Source organism: Herpailurus yagouaroundi, unplaced genomic scaffold (assembly GCF_014898765.1).
Source record: "Herpailurus yagouaroundi ecotype Mexico unplaced genomic scaffold, PumYag 29, whole genome shotgun sequence".
In the NCBI taxonomy this organism is placed as follows: Eukaryota; Metazoa; Chordata; class Mammalia; order Carnivora; family Felidae; genus Herpailurus; species Herpailurus yagouaroundi.
This window is the reverse complement of record NW_024412377.1, coordinates 50,916,772-50,937,341: the sequence shown is the minus strand read 5'-3', so window position 1 is coordinate 50,937,341 and position 20,570 is coordinate 50,916,772. Positions and strand designations below refer to the sequence as shown.

Here is a 20,570-nt window from a genome sequence, read left to right as displayed (position 1 = left end):
GGTTGCAAAGGAGCCTTTTTCCTCCACCATCTCTCACCCTCAGCTCCTCTATCGGATATAACAGCCAGCAGAGCTGTTACACCTGTTCTCATTCTCCACCTCCTAGACACAGAGTATAATTTCACTGCCTTTTTTCACTGGAACACAGGCAGGTCATATGCCTTGCATTGGCCAGTGGGGAGTGAGTGAAAGTGCTTGCATCATCTCCGGCCGATCCATTTACTTCTCAGTGCCAGACAGAGCAGCACCCCTGATCCCTAGCATAGTGGTCCTGGAACCATAACTGGTGATGAAGCGTCTGTCAGCCTGGAGCCCTCAGCGATTTCAAGGAGCAGAGCCCCCACTAAACACACACTGGACAGATAATGCAAGTGAGAAACAACCTTTGTGTGGTTAAGCCTCTGAGATTTGGGGGGTTGTTTGTTACCCTGGCATAACCTAGCCTATCCTGGCTGACTCTCTGACTCATCTTCCTTTGCTCCGGAGGGACTGATTTACACTGCAGGAATGCCAGCCAGCAGCTCTGTGGGTGGGAAAAATGTACCTGCTTTTATGTACCCAAGCTAATAGCCGCTTTCTCCCTACTGCCTGTGAGAGTTTGTCTCTTTCTCCTCCTTTCTTTCTTGGTGCCAAATTTATTTCTGATTTGTTTTCCTTGTTGAACCTCTACAACTCCTTATTTTCCAAGGCTATTTTTAGTGACTCTATTCTACCCTGAAGGAAATAGTTCACATCTTGGTGCCCAGGGCTTTTTTAGCTCCTTTTAATGGGAGAGGATAGCACATATCAACAATTCTTTTAGTCACCAAGTCATTTCCCCAAGAGGCTTAGAGAAGAACAAAATGTCTCCATCAAATGAGTTTTGGATGCTAGACTCCAACCTCCTCATTGTGCATGATCTTCCCGGTACAAACAAGACTTTAACTTTCCATTGCTTCCTTCCTTTTGGAGGTTAAAGCCTGGGTTCCTTAAACCTGGTGATTTTCCTGGCCTACTGGACTGGTCTTTGGGAGTGGGGTTCAAAAATCTATGTCTTTTAAAAGCTCTTTAAGTGATTTTCTAGAGAGAATTTGATGCCAGCTGTTTGGGAAGTCTTGGGTTGGCTATGTATTCTACATACTGAGCCACATATATTTGTTGTAACGTGATATCTCCCTGTTCATCAAGAAGTCATCCTTGATAAAAAAAAATATATATATATAATTAAAAACAACATTCCCCATGGATATTTATAGCAACTTTATTTATAACTGCCAAACTTGGCAACAACCGAGATGTCTTTCAGTAGGTGAATGAATCTATAAACTGTGTTATAGCCAGATGACGGAACAATATTCAGTGCTAGAAAGAAGTGAGCTACCCATCATGGAAAGACACAGAGAGCCTTAAACGCATATTACTAAGTGAGAGAAGCCAATCTGAAAATGCTACATACTGTATGATTCCAGTTATACGAGATTTTGAAAAAGGCAAAACTATGGAGACCATGAAAAGGTCGGTGTGTTCTAGGGGTTGGGGGGCGGGAGGGATAAACAGGCAGAACACAAAGAAATTTTTGGGCACTGAAACTATTCTGCACAGTAGTGCAATGGTGGAGGCATATCAGTGTATGTGTCAAACCCCATAGAATGTACAGTACCAAGAAGGTAAACTATAGACTTTGGTGATAATGATGTGTCCATGTAGGTTCATGGGTGATAACAAACGTACTGCTCTGGTGGGAGATGTTGATGGTAAGGATGATTGTGCATGTGTGGGGTCTATGGGAACTTTTTGCACCTTACTCAATTTTGCTGTGAACTTAAAACTGCTCTAAAAAGCCAAGTCTACTGAAATAACAACAGTAACCTTCTCTTTCATGCTTCTGGAGGAGATGATACCTTCTTGGGAGCGAGTCTGAGGGGTGAAGCTGAGCACTCCAGTTCTCTTACGGGTTTGCTATTTGCCATTCAATGTCTTCCATCTTACCAGCAAGGCCAGTCAGAACAAAAACAAGTGTCAGAGAGTAGGAAGTGCTTAGGCATGAACTGGAATAACTAGGATGAGCAAGGCCCTATTAGGGGGCAGGTTGTGACCCATTTCTTATCCAGCAATCTACAGCCAGACTTCTCCACTCTGTCTTCTCAAGGGATGTCAGGGAAGTGATGGCTTTGTATTTTTGCTATTTGTTCTGTGGGGGCCATGATCATCATGGCTTGTGGAGACCAGGAAGGAAGCAAGGGGTAATCGGGCAAAAGGGCAGCATGTACCACAGAAGCACCTGGAGAGATGCCAACAGACCACAGGCAAGGAGGCAAGAAGTACACAAAATTCAGAAGGTAGGAGATCAGAAGCCAGGCGAGTAGACTGAGTAATGGATGGGAGGCAGGAGCATCTGACCAGTGAGAAAGCCTCTTATCAATTTTATTTTACAGGGGGAGCCTGTAGTGTGAAATGAGACACTAGGGTCCAGTGGTGGCCATGATGGTGAAGAACAAGTGGGGTAACCTCCCAGTAGGGGGAGGGAGGTGCTCAGAGTCAAGGATGCTACCGGCTCATCACTGCAACACGTGACCAAGAGTCAACCAGCTTTCACAACGTCCCCTGGAAGTCAGTTGCCAAACCAAGGCTCTCCCATGCCTGGGAAGGAGAAGAAAATGGTTAAAAGACAGGAAGCAAAAGTGTCTCCATTGGGCAGCCACCGAATTTACCAGCCATCAAAACCTTTGCCTTTGGGGAGCCTGGCTAGCTCAGTCGGTTAAGTATCTGCCTTTGGCTCAGGTCATGATCTCACGGTTCGTGGGTTTGAGCCCCACATGGGGCTCTGTGCTGTCCGCACAGAGCCCTCTTTGGATCCTCTGTCCACCTCTCTCTGCTCCTCTCCTGCTCACTCTCTCTCTCTCTCTCTCAAAAATAAATAAGTAAATAAATAAATAAAATTAAAAAACCCTCTACCTTTGATACAGCCTGAGAATATTTTAAGAGAATATCTGTTGATACTTAAAATAAATTAAAATGAAAGGGTCAGCCTAGTTCATGAATAGCTGTGAAATAATAATCAAGAGCCTAGCTTATGTTTCAAGAAGGAAGCTGAAATCTGCTGGCCTAGTGTTTAGATGCTAGAAACATGCTAATGGTAATACTAGTAGTCTTTGTAATCATAGTAAGTAACAATAACAATAATAATATGTCAGTAACTGCTGAACCTCTCAGCTATGGTTAGAGATGTGTTGCTGTGCAGGTCTGGCCCGGGGGCAAAGTTTCTGGGCTTTCCTGTGGTTTTCCAGTTTTCCTCTGGACTGTAAACCCACCTTCAGCCCGGGATGTGGTATAATTGACACTATAGTGTAAACAAATGTGAATGTCAATGTGATCCCTGTTTTAGGGAGGTGCTGTCCAAATCCTATTTTGATGGTGGAATGCAAGGTAAAGCTGCTGATGCTGGGCTTTAAGGTGGGAGGAGGAGTGGGGTGAGGGGTGGTATTTGGGGGGTGTGCAGACTGTGTGATGTTGAGGCTTATTAGTGGCTCTTCCACAGCCCTTGAAACCATACTTTAACAAGTGAAAAGCTTTGCAAGCTGTAAAGGACTATTAGACACCAAAACAAATTACTTTTCTTATTATAGGTGACCAGGAGCAGATACTGATGCCACAGGAAGAGCAGAGGGAGCTGGAGGAGTGAAGGTTGAGAGGTGAGTTATTAACAATTTCCGAGTACATGAAGCACTACAGAGCAAAAGTTGAGACGCAGTTGTTCTCGACAGCCACCAGAGTCAGAAAAATAAGCATGACTGACAGCAGGAGGAGGGAATTAAAAAAGATCTAGAACAGTATTAAGTACAGGAGAGTGTGGCAAATAGTATCCATTCACGCAGTCATTCAGCAAACCTTTACTGAGCACCTACCGGACAGCAGGCACTCTGCTAGGTGTCGGAAGTATGAAGATAAAGCCAAAGCCTCTGCCCTCAAGTGGTTCACAGAATCACATCAGCCCAGTCGTCACCTCCGCAGATATGTGCCTTCCTCCCTGTAAATGCCTCGTAGATATTCATCTCATGAATGGCTGAAATAGGATTGAACCAGTGGGAAAGACAAAGAAGTCATCAGGTATCACAGATCCTTTCTCTAGCCTGGGGTTGATGTATGCCTTTCCCGAGGCAGGAAGGTGGCTGATGGAGACCTGTGTCCAATTGAAGATGCCACTTATAATTAGGTTTCATTCCCTGACGTGCTGTTTTTGGAGAAAGTTGTCCAGTATTTGAGGAAGGCCAAGTTTAACAAGTTAGACCTGAAACTTCACCAACCCTCCAAGTCAAGTCCCCCGGCCAAGCGTTTATATTTAATTGGATGTTGTCACCAGTCATCTGCTCCAAGAATGCAGAACACTACTTTCAAAGCAGATACCTTTTTTGGAGCTGCACAGTGCAAATCTTGATGAGTGGAGTCAAAACAGCGCCTGGCAGTGTGACTGACAACCTCACATCAGTCAACTCAGAAAGAACTGGAAGGCTTCCACCTCCCTGCCCGCCTCTGCCACAAAGTGCCTCACACACCATGTGCATCTGGCTGGCCATCCACTAGGCAGACGTCGCAGCGTGTGGTCTGAGTGAATCCCAGCCTTCTCCTTTCTGTGCCTGCAAAGCTGTCCCCAATTCCCTTGAAGCTCCCTGGACGACGCCCACACAAAGGCCTTTCCACCTGCCGGAGCTTCTTCCTGTTGCTGTGCCTTGCTTTTTTCTTCACAGCTCGATAAACCCTTCTCATCTCATATTTATCAAATGCAATCACAAAGGGACCACTTAATTAACAGGCTGCCATTGTGTGGAAGATGATTTGGAAGCGTACAGCCATTTAAGAAACCTCACACTGTTCCAGACGACAAAAACAGTAGGATGCACCATCTGGGAGGAAGCTTCCGCTGAAACAGACGCCAGTGTTTCCATGATTAAGAACCTAATATTATAACATCATAGTATGCTGTGCCATTTGGTTAGCAGAGGCAGCCTTGCGAGTGAGTGTTCTCAGGTCTTGCCTGCTTAGATGCAGCCAAATCATTCAGTATCAAAATATTTGCTCTGGCAAGGGGCCCTGGTTTATACTGCTCTTGTATCTATTCCCCCATCAAGCCTATGCGGGGTGGACACACTGAAAGAGCTTAATTAAAACTTGCCAAGGAATTTGTTGGCTCTGACTACATGTAGGGTGAGGGTGTGGGTACTATGGCTTGTGAAGGCATCTGCAGGTGAATTCACAGTTCCAAGGGGGATGAAAAAATTAATATGATGTAAATATTGCCTACAAGAACTGAAAAAAGCTTACCTGATCCCCCTAAAATATAACTGCTACTCTATTTATACACACACACACACACACACACACACACACACACACACACAAAACACAGCTACTCCTTATGGAAAATTTAGAAAACATAGTTAAGCAAAAATTTAAAAATAAAAATTACCCACAATCCTCAGAGAGAGCAATCTTTTTGTATATTTCCTTCCGATCTCTCCCCGCCCCCCTTGCATTTTCTGCATTATATTCTGTGTAGAGCAGTTCCTACGTTACTTCTTAGGCCATTTTTAGTCTCATGTGTACATTGCTCGTGACTTCTTGCCCCCTGGTAAAAGTCTCTTTACCTCCTTTCTGGCTATCCAAATCCTACTCTGGACTAACTTCCGGCCCTACCTTCTAATCTCATCCACATTAGAAAGAATATAGGATTATGGAGGCTTTCATTTGGCCCACTGAACAAGCTGTGGACATGGGCAAACTACTTACCTTCTCTGAGCCTCAGGTGTCTCCTTATGATAATGGAGATGAGAACCTTGCAGAGTTATGGTCACAGTTAAATGAGGTGAGGTGAGTAAAGAGCAATGTCAGTAGATGAAGAGTCTGTTTCTTCCCTGGTTCTCTGTGTACCCAGAGCACCTGGAGTGTTCTGCTCCCAATTTTGCCCATTCTAGATACTTCAACACCTTCCGTTGTTTCTAGGATACAATCCCCAGTTGGTATGGTGGTCTAAAAAACTGCTGATCAGCTTTATTTTGAACCAAGCTTCCCCTCATTCTCCATGTCAGTCACCTGACTTTCCCCCAGAGCAGGGTTTGCATGCACTGGTCCCTCTACCTGGATCAATCTTGCCTCCCATCTCTACCTTGTTATCTACTTCTCATCTTTCACAGCCAGGCTCACTTGTCACATTGTTAATGATTCCTGCTCAGGCTGTCCAGAGTAGAGCAATCCTCTGCTGCCTTCTCATAGTGCCACGTACCTATGCCTGGGTCTTTTTTATTTATTTCTTTGGGTCTTTTTAAAAAATTAGTATTTTCCCTCCCAGAATTAGTCTTCATGAGAGTGAGCATCATGTCTGCTTTTGTTCTCCAGTGGATTTCTAGTGCCCATCACAGAACCTGACATACTGTTGCTTCGTGCATATCATTCAAGAATTAAACAATTCTGTTTTCCAGTTGCTGACACCAATGAATGGCAGCCTGTTAAGGACCAGGGCTGTGTCTTCTGTTCCCGTGGGGCTCAAAGAGGGCCACTTCATCCCACCCCAGGCCCTAGAAATGATGCTGCATTAGCCTTAGTCTCACGGGCATCTCCCTCACCTTTCAAGAGGGTCTATAACAGAGCCTGGATGAGGTTCTGTGCCATGCATGGCACTTCCCAGACTGTTCCTCTTTCTCTCTCTTTCCTTTTCCTTTGAGCAGAAAATCTATCAACCATGCCCAGCTTAACCACCTCCTCCACCATGAAGCCTTCCTTGGTATTCCCTTCTCACCTGCATGGCGTCCATCCTGTCCTCTGGTACAAACAGAACCGATTTCACTCTGTTCCTCGTGGTGTGCTGAGGTGTTAGCTAGTCTGCCCTCTGGCTAAGCCCCGAGTCCTTAACTTGTTCCCCTTCCAGACCTGGCTCTCACGTCCTGTTCCTCACCTGTTCCCCACCGTTCTTCATTCCTCCTTTGCCCTCACTGTTGCAGGTGTACATAATGTTCTTCAGTCCTTCAAACCTACCATAATCTCACACTTCCGGGCTTAGGCATGAGCTGTTCTCATATTGCAATGCTCTTCCCTCCCCCTCTCCATATGCCCAATTTCTAATTATCCTCCCACCTTGGTACCAAGGCTGCTTCCATCAGGAAGCCTTCCGTGATTGCCTGGGTTAGGTGGCTGCTCCCTCTCCATACTGTGTCCCTTGAGCACTTCTCACTCCTCCTTTCCCCATTTTCCCTACAGAGCACATGCTCCATGAAGGCACACAGACCAGTCAGGTTTACTTTGCTTACCCAGTACTTAGTAGGTGCTTAATAACTACCTGGTGGATGAATGCATTAAATCTGCCTCAAGTCACCTTTGTAACCTTCACTCTGCCCCCTTGCCACTATTCTCTGCCCAGAGTAGGACTGAGAGATGTTTGGCGGCGGGGGGGAGGGGATGGAACTGAGGTCTCCCCAGTAAATACTTCTGGAGCCCTTTCCATGCCAGCAGGGATCATTCTCATCCCTCTCTGTGTCACCAGCACAGGCCTGGGCACGGAGCAGGGGTTCTACATTGTCAAATTACAATTGTATTTCATATATTGAGACACTTGGCCATACCAGCTGTATCACCTCTAGCAAGTCCCTTTCCCTCTCCAGCCTTAGATCTGCAAAGCGGGATTTTGAGAGTTAAGTGAGTTAAGATCCATAGCGAGTTAGGACATAGAGCAGAGCACCCAGTGTGAGCCACCTGCCATTTTGCTACCTGCCACCAGAGCTCTTTATCCTGACTAGGGCTGGCTCTGACTCTGAGCGGTGGCACCCGGGCCTGGCGGTAGGGCGGAGCCTTGGGAGCTGGCGCGGCCCTGGGGAACTCCTGGACTCCCCTCCTCTCCAACCCCGTGCTCACGGTCTGGCCGTTTTGCTTTCGAGATACACCTGGCCGCTGCCCGGCGCCCCGGGCGCCGCCGCCACTGGCCGCCACCCCCGCCCTGCGCAGCCCCCGCTCCTGGAAGTTTCCGCGGCCGGCAGTGAGTCACCGCCCTTTTTTTAGCAGCCGCGTTGGATGTGCAGCGTCACACCGCGGCTCCCGAGAGCCTGGGGCCCTGCCGCCGGCGACGTCAATGCAGAAGAGCCCAGCGCTCACGGAGAGCTAGGCCGGTGCAGGGGTGGCGACGCCGACCCCGCGCCCCTTGGTCCCAGCGCCGCCGCCAGACTCCCCAGGCCTTCAGAGCTGCCTGGTTGCCCGGGAGCTTTCCGGGGTCGCTCACCCCTGGGGGGGGGGGGGGCGCCCTGGCGCGATCGGTCTGTGTGTCTCTGGGGTCTTGGAACTGGGGAAAGGTGGGCTGCGGTGAAGAGGGAAAACAAAACAAAACAAAACAGGAGGCAGCCATCCGTGCCTCTGTCTGTTATCAGTCCATCCAGTCACCTGCCCAACTAGCAGCCCATCCATCCAGGCATTCGTTCACACCCTAAGTCATTTAAGACCCTTCTTCCCATCCATCCATCCAACAATCCATCCATCCACCCATCCATCCACCCATCCATCCAACCATCCAACCATCCATCCATCCACCCATCCATCCATCCAACCATCCATCCATCCAACCATCCATCCATCCATCCATCCACCCATCGCACCACATCGTGCATCCAGCGGTGTGCTCCTCCTTGTAACCACCAGCCTTCCCATCCATCCAAGCATTTACTCACAGCTAAGTCACTTACGACCCTCTCTTCCTCCCATCCATCCATCCAACCATCCACTCACCCATACCATCATTCATCTACTTTTCTGCTCCTCCAATCAACGACCTGCTTTCCCATCCAGCCAGTTGACATACTGAGTCACTTCAGGTCCTCTCTCCCCACATCCACCCATCAGTAATACACTCATTTATTTACCTCCCACCTGACTATTTGTCTCTGCCCATCCACCTTTTCATCTACATACTCATTTGTCCAAATTAGCATCCACTCTGCTAGGTGCTGACAATACCAAGATCATTAGGGCGGTATCTCCACTCCTGTGGAACTCAGAACCAGCATGGTTTAATATATCCTAGGAAAAAGTCTTTGCCCTTATTCCTCTCCAAATTAAAGAACTATATGTAATACAGTGCTATTACAGTGGGATAATAATAGTAATAGTAATAATAATGATGATACTAGCAGCTGCTAACATTAACTGAGCATGATTTGCCAAGCAGTGTTCTAAGCTTTGCACATGCAATATCTCACTGGATCCTCACTCACATTAACCTGGGAGGCAGGTACTATTAACACACCCAATTTTCAGATAAGAGAAACCAAGACTCACAGAAATTAAGAAACTCCTGCTCCACAGCTATTAAATGGCCACACGGATGAGACACCAGACTCTGACTTTGAAACCAGGGCTTCTAGTTGCTTTACTGGTGTTTGTTACCCAAGAGAGGCAACACATTAAAAGGATTTAAGTCGGATCAACTATACCACCTCTCTGAGCCTGTTTTCTGTAAAAGTAGGGACAGAGATAATGCATACTCAGAGATAATGTATATACTCAGCCCAGCATCCATTTGCAAGTACTAATGTGACTGACTGATGGACTTATTGCTGACCAATATTAGGGTGCAGAGGAAATGAGACATAGCTATTGCTATCATCCATGTTCATTACAGAGCAATTAAGAGTAAGAAAAAAATCCTCTTGTGATTCTATTATCTAGAAATAACAGCTGCTAACATTTGGTTTATGTTCTCTAAAATGTTTACTACCCATGTTTATGGATTATACACATTTGAAAGAATATAGTATGCTATGGACATCTTTCCACAAGCTCTTCACTGCTATTCTTGCCTCCAGTTGCTGTCCACAGAGTGTTCTTTTGAAAACACAAATATTAATTTTCTTGAAAATCATAAAGTTCCCCTAACCCCCACCACCACTATTACCAGGATAAGATCCATGTTCCTTAATGCGACTATTAGGCCCCTCGCAATCTATCTTTCTTCGCCTACCTTTCGGCCTCATCTCTGCCATCTTCCTCTTGTTCTCTTTGCCTTTAACACATGGAACAACTACCAATTCCCAGTGAACCTCTAAAGTGGTAATAATCCAGATTAGAAGTGATGGTGGCTCAAACCAAGGTACCAGTAGTAGGGGTGGAGAGAAGTGAATTTAGGTGGGAGATAGGATTGATTTATTAATCGGATGTAAGGATGAGAGAAAAGAAAAAGTCAAGGACAATGCCACATTTATGGCTGGCCCTGGGGGGCAGATGATGGTTTATCAGCAAGACAGAGGCATCTTGGTATGCAAGAGGTTTGGACATGGTGAGTTTGAGGGGTGTGATGGCTAGAATAATGGCTACCCAAAGATGTCCACATCTTAACTTCCAGAACCTATGATTATGTTACATTATGTGGCAAAGAGACTTTGCAGATGTGAGTAATTTAAGAATTTGGAGATGGGGAGATTACTCTGGATTAACTGGGTAGACCAATGCAGCAATCACAAGGGTCCTCAAAAAAGGGAGGTAGGAGGGTCAGAATCAGAGTAGGAGATGTAACCACAGAAGCAGAAGTTGGAGTGGTGATGGGCCATGAGCCAAGGAATGCAGGCAGCTTTCAAAGCTGAAATGGACAAGAAAATGGATTCTCTCCTGAAGCCTCCAAAAGGGACATCTGATGCCATCCTGCCACCATCTTGATTTTAGCCCACTGAGATTGATTTTGGATAATAAGCTTGTGGTGTTTTAAACTATTATGTTTGTGGAAATAGGAAACTAATGCAAGAGGCTGGGGGATATCCAGGTGGGGATGTGCAGGAGAGAACATCCAGGACGCAGACATGGACTGGATGGAGAGTCACTGGTGCGGGGGCTGGATGATCCCATTGGATGTCCTGGCCAGGAAGTGTGGAGTGGGAGAGAACAGCCTGGAGAGGGCCCAATACAGGAGAAACCTTTGAAGGAAAATGAGAAGGTGGACCTGGAGAAATAGGAGGAAACCTAGTGATGGAAAATCCAAGGGTAGAGTTTCAAGAAGGAAGCTATCTCTGTCAACCCCCACAGAGTGATCCATAAGGTGACAGAAAGTGCCTGTTGGATTTGATGGTCAACAGTGTATATAGTCTTGGTGAGAGCAGTTTCAGAGGCTACGCAGGACTGAACCAGCCTGTTTGCAGGGAGAAATAAGTGAGGAGCTGGAAACACACGGAAGACTACTTTCTTAGATCATTGGCTTTGATGGGGAAAGAGATAAGACAGTAGTCGGAAAAGGATGGGGGATTAAGGGAGGACTTTTTTTTTTAACACGAGAGAGAGAGAGAGAGAGAGAGAGAGAGAGAGAGACATGAATAAGGTTAGTTGTTTCTGGGAACGACTCAGCTGGGAGGCTGGAGGATGATCAAAGTCTGGATGGAGGGGGAGTTTAGGATGAGATCAGGTCTCTTAGGAGGCATGTGTTGGTGGTGGGATTCAGAGGGCCAGTGGGGATCAGCCTTGGATTGGAGGAGGAGGATCTTTCCGCCTGGCATAATGGGAAGAAGGCAGAGACAGATGTGTAAGTAGGAATGAATCTACAAAATAGGAACTTTGAATCTACTGGTTAAAGTGTTCAGACATTTTAGGACAATTCCTTTCTGACTTGCTGTAGTAAATTGCCACTGAAATTTCACTACTTGGATCAAGAAAATAGAATTTAGAGAAAACAAAGAGATCAGGCCAGTGGTCAGTGGATCAGCATACAAACCAGAGCCAGAGCTGAACAAAATTTTTTTATCTTAAGAATCATAACAACATAAAATATAGGAATTGCCATACTGGGACAGACCCATGGTCCACTCAGGCTGATACTCTGCTGCCAACAGAGGTCCCATGGGATGGGCACCCAGAGGGCACAGTCATGTTGTACCCACCCTTGATCTTGGGTAAGAGACAGAGAAACCATTTCCTCCTGACGTCAACTATAAAGGTTAGGTATATCCCAGCACCCATTTATGGCTCTGTCGTACATAAATATATCCAAATCCTCTCCAACTGCCTGCCCCATCCCCCTTGGGGTTATGTGTTTCATTAGTTTATTTCCCACTGTGTGACACAGAATTTTAAAATCTCTATTTCCATCTTACTTTGTCTGAGGTTCAAAGAGGGACCATTTATCCCACTGGGCATCAAATGCAATAATGCAAATAGAATACATTTAGTGCTGCGTAAACCCTGACACATCGTAAGCGATTCATAAAGTCTAGTGATGATAATGACGAGGAGGATGATAAAGATGATGGTTCAATCCTCAATAACCCTTTCTGTTATGCGTTATCTTTCCCATTTTACAGAAAGACAAAGTAAGGAAGGCTCAGGTTGCATCCCTCTGATAAAGGAGATCAGAGGAGAAAAAAGTTAGAGGTCAAAGAGCAGTTCACTGAAAAGTTGAAACTTGGGGCGTGGGCTAGAAGCTTAAGAAGCAACAGCTTGGAAACACCCCCGCCCACCTCTCGTAACACACCCACCTGCCCCAGCCCCAGGGCCGCACCTGCTGGCAGCTTGCTGCCATCTATGCAGAGTCTGAACCCAACTCAGCCGAGCCCTGGGGCCAACCAGCCCAACGAGGATTCTTCAGGTTCAGAGCACGAAAGGATCCATTTTATTTATTCTACCCTCGTGATGGAAATGGCCCAAAAAATGTCCTTGTGCTTACTAAGCTATTTCCTAGCCAAAGCCAGCCAGAGAATGTTAATTATCTCATCCTTTTTTCCCCTCCGTGATGAATTATTGACTTCCAGTGCACGCTATCTTTAATTGCGAGGTATTCCAGAACGAGCAGGTTATCAAAAATGTGCAAGGGGGAGAGCTTTGGTTGGGCACGGGGAAGCTGAGGTGGGAAAATTTATCCTTATTTGTTTACATGGTAATGGGATGAGATTTTGCCAGCTTGCTAATGGGTTCTTCAAGAGAAACAGGCTTCCCGTGGCCTAGTTAGAACGATTGGTTGCCCTGCTGCCACATAAAACACCAAATCAAGAAGGCAGTGGCTCCCTTTTTCTAGACTATTTTTCTGTTTGGGGAAAGAGCTGCATTATTTGCATGGGTCGAGGGATTCGCAATTTATAGGGAGAGGATGGCCACAGCTGCTGTCTGGTTTAAAGAGACCAGCCCCTAACTCTGCCACCGACCATTTATTTGGCCTCAGATGGTGCATTTAATTGCCCCTCAGCGTCAGTTTTTCTATCAGTCACATGGGGATGGTTATGCTCTGCCCTAAATCAACTCAGCAAGTTCATTGTAAAGACAAGATTAAAAAGTCAGTTGTAAGAGCGCTTAATGATTGTGAGTATTTTGTATCTCTGAGGAGCACACGTGATTTTCCAGAAAGCAAGAGACAGGTCCTAATCACATTTAAAAATAAACTTTAGCATTTTCTAAGTGCTTGTCCAATTACTCCAAATAACGTTCATTCCAGAGGCTGCTGGTGGGGTGAGTCACGTGGTGAACGTATTAGATAGTGGAGCAGCCAGACACCGGCTGCAGCATCTCATTCCAACATTGAGGAGGAAGCAGCCAGGTCCACAGATAACCCTGAATCTCTCTCTGTGGCCTTTGGAGTTTCTTTGCCAGAAATGCTGGGAAACCTCTCTGGGTGCTTCCTCCTTCATCTTCTTTACCCTTTTGCTGTTCTCATTTATGCAATAGATGTTTGTTGAGTGTCTCCCACGTGCCAGGCGCTGGGCTGGGCACTGGGTACAGACATCATCTGGGAGGAGGGATGAAAGTTAAACTAACACAGAAATAAATACGCAGTTATGAAGGAAGGGAAGACTGGGGCTTTGAGAGAGAGGGTACCGGGGGAAGGAGTCATTTTACATTAGAGGATCAGGGAAGGCCTGTCTGGGGTTGTTAAATTGGAACTGAGGCCCAAAAGACGTACTGCTCAGATAGAGCACAGTAGATGTACAGGTAGAGAGCATTCTAGTCAGCGGGAACAGCACGTATGAAGGCACTGAGCAAGGAAGAGCTTGGTGTGTTTCAGAACTGAAAGGGGTGGGGTGTGTGTGAGTGTGCACACACGTGTGCATGGAAGGATCATGAAGATAGAGTGGAGATTGAGAGCAGGTGAAGTGAAAGAGGCCAGGTAGGCCTGGGTTTGAACCTTGTCTTTGCTCCCTGTTAGCTTGATAATCCTGGGCAAGTCACAGCACCTCTCTGATCTTCAGTTCTGTCCTTTGTAAAAAAGTATAGAGGGGCGCCTGGGTGGCGCAGTCGGTTAAGCGTCCGACTTCAGCCAGGTCACGATCTCGCGGTCCGTGAGTTCGAGCCCCGCGTCGGGCTCTGGGCTGATGGCTCGGAGCCTGGAGCCTGTTTCCGATTCTGTGTCTCCCTCTCTCTCTGCCCCTCCCCCGTTCATGCTCTGTCTCTCTCTGTCCCAAAAATAAATAAACGTTGAAAAAAAAAATTAAAAAAAAAAAGTATAGATGGCAGGTAGCTCATGAGTCAAATTGAGGTTCAAAGTTCACCACAGTAAAACAAAACAAAATAAAGTCCACCGTAATCACCCCTGAGTCCCTCTTAATCTGGCCCATGTTACCTCTTGGAACTTCTCTGTGATTAATCTTTCCCTCCCTCCCTTAGCTCCAGCCAACTGGCCTCTTGGCTGTTTCTCATACACACAAGACATATTCTACCTCAGGGCCTTTGCACTTGTTTTCTCTGTTGGCAATGCTTTTCACCTGTAAGTCTTACTCCTCACTTCCTTCAGTCTTTATTCAAATATTGTGTTCTCAGCGTGGCCTTTCTGACTACTTTATTGAAGATTATTACCTCCATTCTATTGCAAGCATTCCAAGGCATCCATCCCTGCTCCTGGCTTGCCTTCTTTCTTTCTTTCTTTCTTTCTTTCTTTCTTTCTATGTTTATTTGTTTTTGAGAGAGAGAAAGAGTGCGAGTGATGGGGTCGGGGGGCAGAGAGAGAGGGAGACACAGAATGTGAAGCAGGCTCCAGGCTCTGAGCTGTCAGCACAGAGCCTGATATGGGGCTTGAACTCACAAACTGAAATCATGACCTGAGCCAAAGTCGGAGGCTTAATTGACTGAGCCACCCAGGCACCCCATTTTTTTTCTCCATAGTACTTAGCACCATCCAGCCCACTAAATCTGTATTTTGCACATTATCTGCCCTCCCCACTAGAATGGGGGCTCCATGAAGGCATGCGGTTTGTCTATTTTGTTCATTGCAGTATCCCTAGCATCTAAGGAGAGTGCCTGGCATATATTAGGTGCTCAATTAATAATGTTGAATGTTTGCAAAGATATTTAATAAGGTAAGTAGAACAATGCTTCCCACTTGTAGAACAGTTACATCCATTTTAGCTTTTTTTTCTTCTCAGTTAGAAAGCTCTGTGCCCTTGGGACCCCTAGAGCCTGGGCTCTTTGATTCCATTTGAGTAAATTCCAGCTTTCCCTACTCTGTGCCTGTACTGAACACCCCTTTCCTCAAGGTCTCGTGAAAAGTCCCATCTCCTCCATAAATTCTTCCCTAACTTACTTCCCCAGGCTGCAGAGATCTCGCCCTCCCCAGACCACTTCTAAAACTTTCTTTTTTTATTTTTGTATTTTTTAATGTTTATTTATTTTTGAGAGAGAGAGAGAGAAACACAGAGTGAGTGCGAGTGGGGGAGGGACAGAAAGAGAGAGCAAGACACAGAATCCAAAGCAGGCTCCAGGCTCTGAGCTGCCAGCACAGAGCCTGACACAGGACTCAAACCCATGAACTGCAGTTGGATGCTCAACTGACTGTGCCACCCAGGTGTCCCTAGCACTTTCAGTGATGTTTCTTATAGGGGCCTTATTATTGAATACTCTGGGGTATCTCCTGCTTTCATTTAACGTTGTGATGTCTATGTTTTCTAACCAAAGCTTAGAACTGTGGATTCATAGAATTTTAGAGTGGAGAGGGATGTTAGTGATACTCTTCTTCAGTGTTATATGGCAGGGCACTTTCTGCAAGCTTCTGGAGCTTATGTTCAATTTATTTAAATTCTCTTATCTGTTTATTTGGCAAATGTTTATTGAATGCTGTTGTGTGCCGATTCATGGGTTGAGTACTGTGTTATGACAGTGATCCTGTCAATTGCTGACATGATGGCGCTTTGCACACAGTAGATGCTGAATAAATTGTTGTTGAAGAAATGAATGAATTGAGCGTTCGTAGCCAATTTGAAGATGATTACGGCAAATTGTCTTAAAAATAATAAGATTGCCTTTATAAACAATGTGATGTCAGTGTTTTGGGCATAGTAAATACTAATCCATGAAGATGTGGGATGGATAGAAGGAGGTGTGGGAGGTGCTTGAGGGAAATGGAGAGGTCCTGAGTTAGGATTCCCAAGAGGCCCAGAAGAAGGGGTTGAATTAACCTCCCTATGGGACACCTATCAAAGTTTGGAGGAAGGGGGGAAATGGGATGGGTGGTGGTTTCTGTTGGTTTAGAGGTGAATTAGCTCTCAGTGTCAAGAAGCTGAAGGATGAGACACTCTGGTATCTAAGATCTACTTAGGAAAACCCTGAGATCCACTAGGGGGTTCTACTCTTCCTACTGGAGACCCCTTCTCTAGAGGACAGAATTCTCTTACTGTCTTGCAAGAGATTGCTTATGGGAAACATTTTCATACTTGGCAACAGCACATACTGTCAAATTCATTTATTTTGCTTCCAGTTTGCTCCCCAAGGGGGCCATTGTACTGCCAAATGGCTCTGCCTATGTGCCAGGCTCCAGTGGCTTCGAGCACCTGGGGGTCTGATTTCCAGCGACACTACACTCCATCACAGCCTGAGAACATCTTAATTTAGCACAAAGGGTGACTTCCAGGCTGAAAGCTGCTAAGGACAAAGAGTTGTCAGAGGTGGTCAATGCCAGTTGCAAATGTGGTCAGTCTCTGGATCTTGGTTCCTCAGACACTGCTACTCATTTGGAGATGTTCCTCGTTCCAATGCCATGTCATCATCATTTTCACCACCACCACCACCATCATCATCAATTACCATTACAGATTAAGCTGCATCAGATAGGTTTGTAATTACCCCTTAACAGGGGCAATTTTCTGGGTAGAGAAGTCCTGATCAACAAAATATTGGTCTTGCAACAACCTCTGTAAGATTTTTCAACAGAGAAAATGTTTCTCTTCTACCAAAATCAAAGCAAGAATCACAATTCCGAGAAGAACACTACAAAACTCTCAGGTGCAAAAGGAAATAAAAAGTGGGAGAAAACTTGGGAAAGGTGAAGATTTAGCAAAAGATCCTGGGTTATGAATCAGAAGACCTGGACTCTAGTCCAGGGAATTTTGTTTTAATTTGGGGATTCCACTGGGAGTGTCAGTAACTCAGCCTCTTTGGGCTAAAGTCAATGTTTCTATCAACTGGGATCAATAATGCTTGCCCTATTCTACCTCAGAAAAATGTGATGGGAATTGAGTAAGTTAGTGGATGAGCAAACTTAGGAAGAATATATAAAAGGGAGTAGTGTGAGAAGTGTTTTGCTGTTACATTCAAGATGTTATATTGAAGTGAGGCTAAGGACGTTAACATTAAGGGTTCCTGGTTATATTTTTTAAAAAAAATTTAATGTTTATTTTTGAGAGAGAGAATCTCAGCGAGGGAAGGGCAGAGAGAGAGGGAGAGAGAGAATCTCAAGCAGTCTCTGCACTAGCAGCACAGAGCCCGACGCAGGACTTGAACTCACAAACTGTGAGATCATGACCTGAGCTGAAACCAAGACTCAGACACTTAACTGGCTGAGCCACCCCGATGCCCCAGGATTCTTGGTTATAAATGAGAGAAACTCAATTTGCAATGGATTAAGCAAGAAAAGGGACTTGATTGGTATACATAATTGAAAATTCCAAGGTTGAATCTTGCTTCAGGCACAGCTGGATTCAATACAAAAGATGGATGGTATGAGAATCCTGACTCTTGACCTGGCAGCCCTCTTCTAAGAGTGGTGCCTCCATTCTTAGGCTTTGAGTGATGGCAAGGGAGCTGGAGCAAGTACAGCCTCTCAAGTTCAAGCCTGATGGGAAAGTGTGAACGCTTCCTTCTTCTTGGCCTTGCAAGCGAAGTCTCTCAATGAACTTTCACTGAACCCGATTAATTTGATGTGAGTCACATGTCTATCCTGAACAAATTACTGTGACCAAGGAATGGAGCTGGCTTAGACCTAGGTGTCAGGACCCAAGTTCTACCCCTGGAGTAGAAAGTAGGGGGCCCCATATATATATCACTATATGAAAAACCAAGGGACATGTAGTGACGTGGTGACGAAGTGTCAGAACACAGCAAATATCCACCAAAAAGACTAACCAGTGAGAAACTCTTGAGTGGAAAAAGAATCTAAATTAGCCATTACCAGCAGCAAACAGCAATCTTTTTAAACTAGAATCTCTTTATTAGCCTACTGTTCCTCACAGGTATGTGCTTACATCTCACAGATACAGGTTGTGCATGGCACATCTTACATTTCCTAGAAAGGACTCAAGTTCACCAATCATTTTCTTCAAATGATAGGAGTGATTAAGGCTGGAACAAATATCTTCAAGCTCTCTCCCTCACTCTAATTCAAAGTGCTTGTTTGGTGATTAACCAAGCAGTGATTATGCTATGGTTTACATTTTCATTTGTACTGTTATTTTAACTCATATAATTTTTTAAGAAACCTTTTAGTGGGTTCATAGCTTGTCTTCCCATCCAGATAGTGATTTCCTTGAAGGCAGAGATTATATTTCATGCTTCTTTACCTAACGCTGTATGCTCAAAAAGTATTTGTTGATTTTCTTTAAATTAAATATTCTAATCATATATTCTTCATCAGAGCTATAAATTCTAATAGGAAAAAATGCCACATAAAGGAAATGTAAATACCACTAAGATTTTAGGCAAACAAATTCATTTTCACGTTAAAAGCATAACTATTGAAGCTTACTTGTTGACTGCAGAATGGGATTGCAACTATTCAAATACCTTTGATAAGATGGCAAAATTATGATGTAAGTGCTACTTATTTTTCCAGGTCCATGGAAGCCAAAACTAATCAGTCACGCCACTCTTTTTCCATAAATCTGGATGTAGTTTTAGAATTTGTCTCAATATAGCACTTTAGGAGGGCATTACTAACTGATTAAGGTGTTGGCCCAAGAATGGACCCCATTTATCATCCTGCGATTTAATGCCTTGGGTGGTTGCCCTCTTTGACCAAATTGATAGCTTTAGGCAGTGCACCTGTGGAGCTAGACAGAATGAAAGGGACATTTTCTCAGCCAGAGCAGTCAATTCAACTCAGCAACTTGGGGTGACGGAAGATAGAGGCAAATCACCCCCCTCAGTTTACATTAAACTATATATTCTTTATTGCCATCTAATCATGAGTGCTAAGACCAAGTATCTAGTAGTTGTTAATGGAACAAATTCTCTTTGCTGTTTAAGAGTCAGATAAGATGGATTCATTTATATGAACTTATTTTAGAAAACTCACCCACTCATTGACAAATCTGAACTAGAAACTACCATGTGCCACATTATCTAGGGAAAACTCCTTTTGGAGGGAATCAGGGGAGCTTTTACAGAAGAGATGACATTTCAACTGGTCTTTGCAAGGTGTGTAAAACTTTTTTAGGGAAACCGAGTATGTGTGTAGGGAAGGAGGCATAAGACTGTTGGGTTAGAAGGGATGGCAAATTTTTTTTGGTAATATTTGTCAAGGAAATACATGACAAATAAAGGACAGGTTGTGACTAAGGAATAATGAGTTATCCACTGTGGCTATAATGTCCACATTATGTATGTACATGAGTAGCATGTGTCAGGAGGTCAAGGTGAAAGAATAGAGTGAAATAATATTCTGAAGAGCTTTGAATATCATATTAAGGAGTTTGGACTTATCCTATGAACAACGGGAGCCAACTGTATTATTAGGTAAGAGAAAGGATACCTGGAAATGAGTAGATTGCTTTGGCTGCAGAGCAGAGTATGGCCAGGAGAGGTTGCAAGACCAGAAGATAGGGAGATGGGCAGGAGGAAGCCACTACACCTGTCTAGATAAGCAATGATGAGAATATGAGCTAGAACAGTGATAATGGGATGGGGAGGAGGGAACAGAATAAAAAAATATATATATCGAGTTTATGTGACACCAAAGGACAGAGTGGGAATTGAAATCTTTGAGACTTCTGGCCATCAAGATAAAATTGAAAGAGAGGCAAGTGACTAGAGTTGTCAGACTTAGTAAGGAAAAACATAGGGCACCCATTTAACTTTGCATTTCAGATAAACAACAAGTTTTTTAGGATATATAAATGTCCCAAATATTAGATTTAACTGGGATTTTGTATTTTATCTGTCAACCCTAAAAGTTGATCCAAAGACTTGCCAGATATCATTGACTTTGACAGTCAGGAAGCCATCGATGTGCTCTTCACAGGCAGTTTCACCACAGCAGTGTGAGCAGAATCTGGAAGTTGGTGGGCAGCTGAGTGATCTGGTGACAAGGAAACAAAGATGGTGAGGAAGGGAAATTACTGAGGGAGTCAATTCTGTGCAGGACTTTGGTGTCAAAGGAAGGTGAGAAATAG

General features: G+C 44.9%; 1 long non-coding RNA gene across 1 annotated transcript; it reads right to left on the bottom strand.

Annotated features, from left to right (window-relative positions):
- Nucleotides 1-1,224: 1,224 nt before the first annotated feature.
- Nucleotides 1,225-4,662, bottom strand: LOC121010162 (uncharacterized). Its single transcript, XR_005781027.1, has 2 exons — nucleotides 3,885-4,662; nucleotides 1,225-2,619 (listed from the first exon to the last, which is right to left on the bottom strand). It is a non-coding gene; the product is annotated as an uncharacterized LOC121010162 (long non-coding RNA).
- Nucleotides 4,663-20,570: the final 15,908 nt, after the last annotated feature.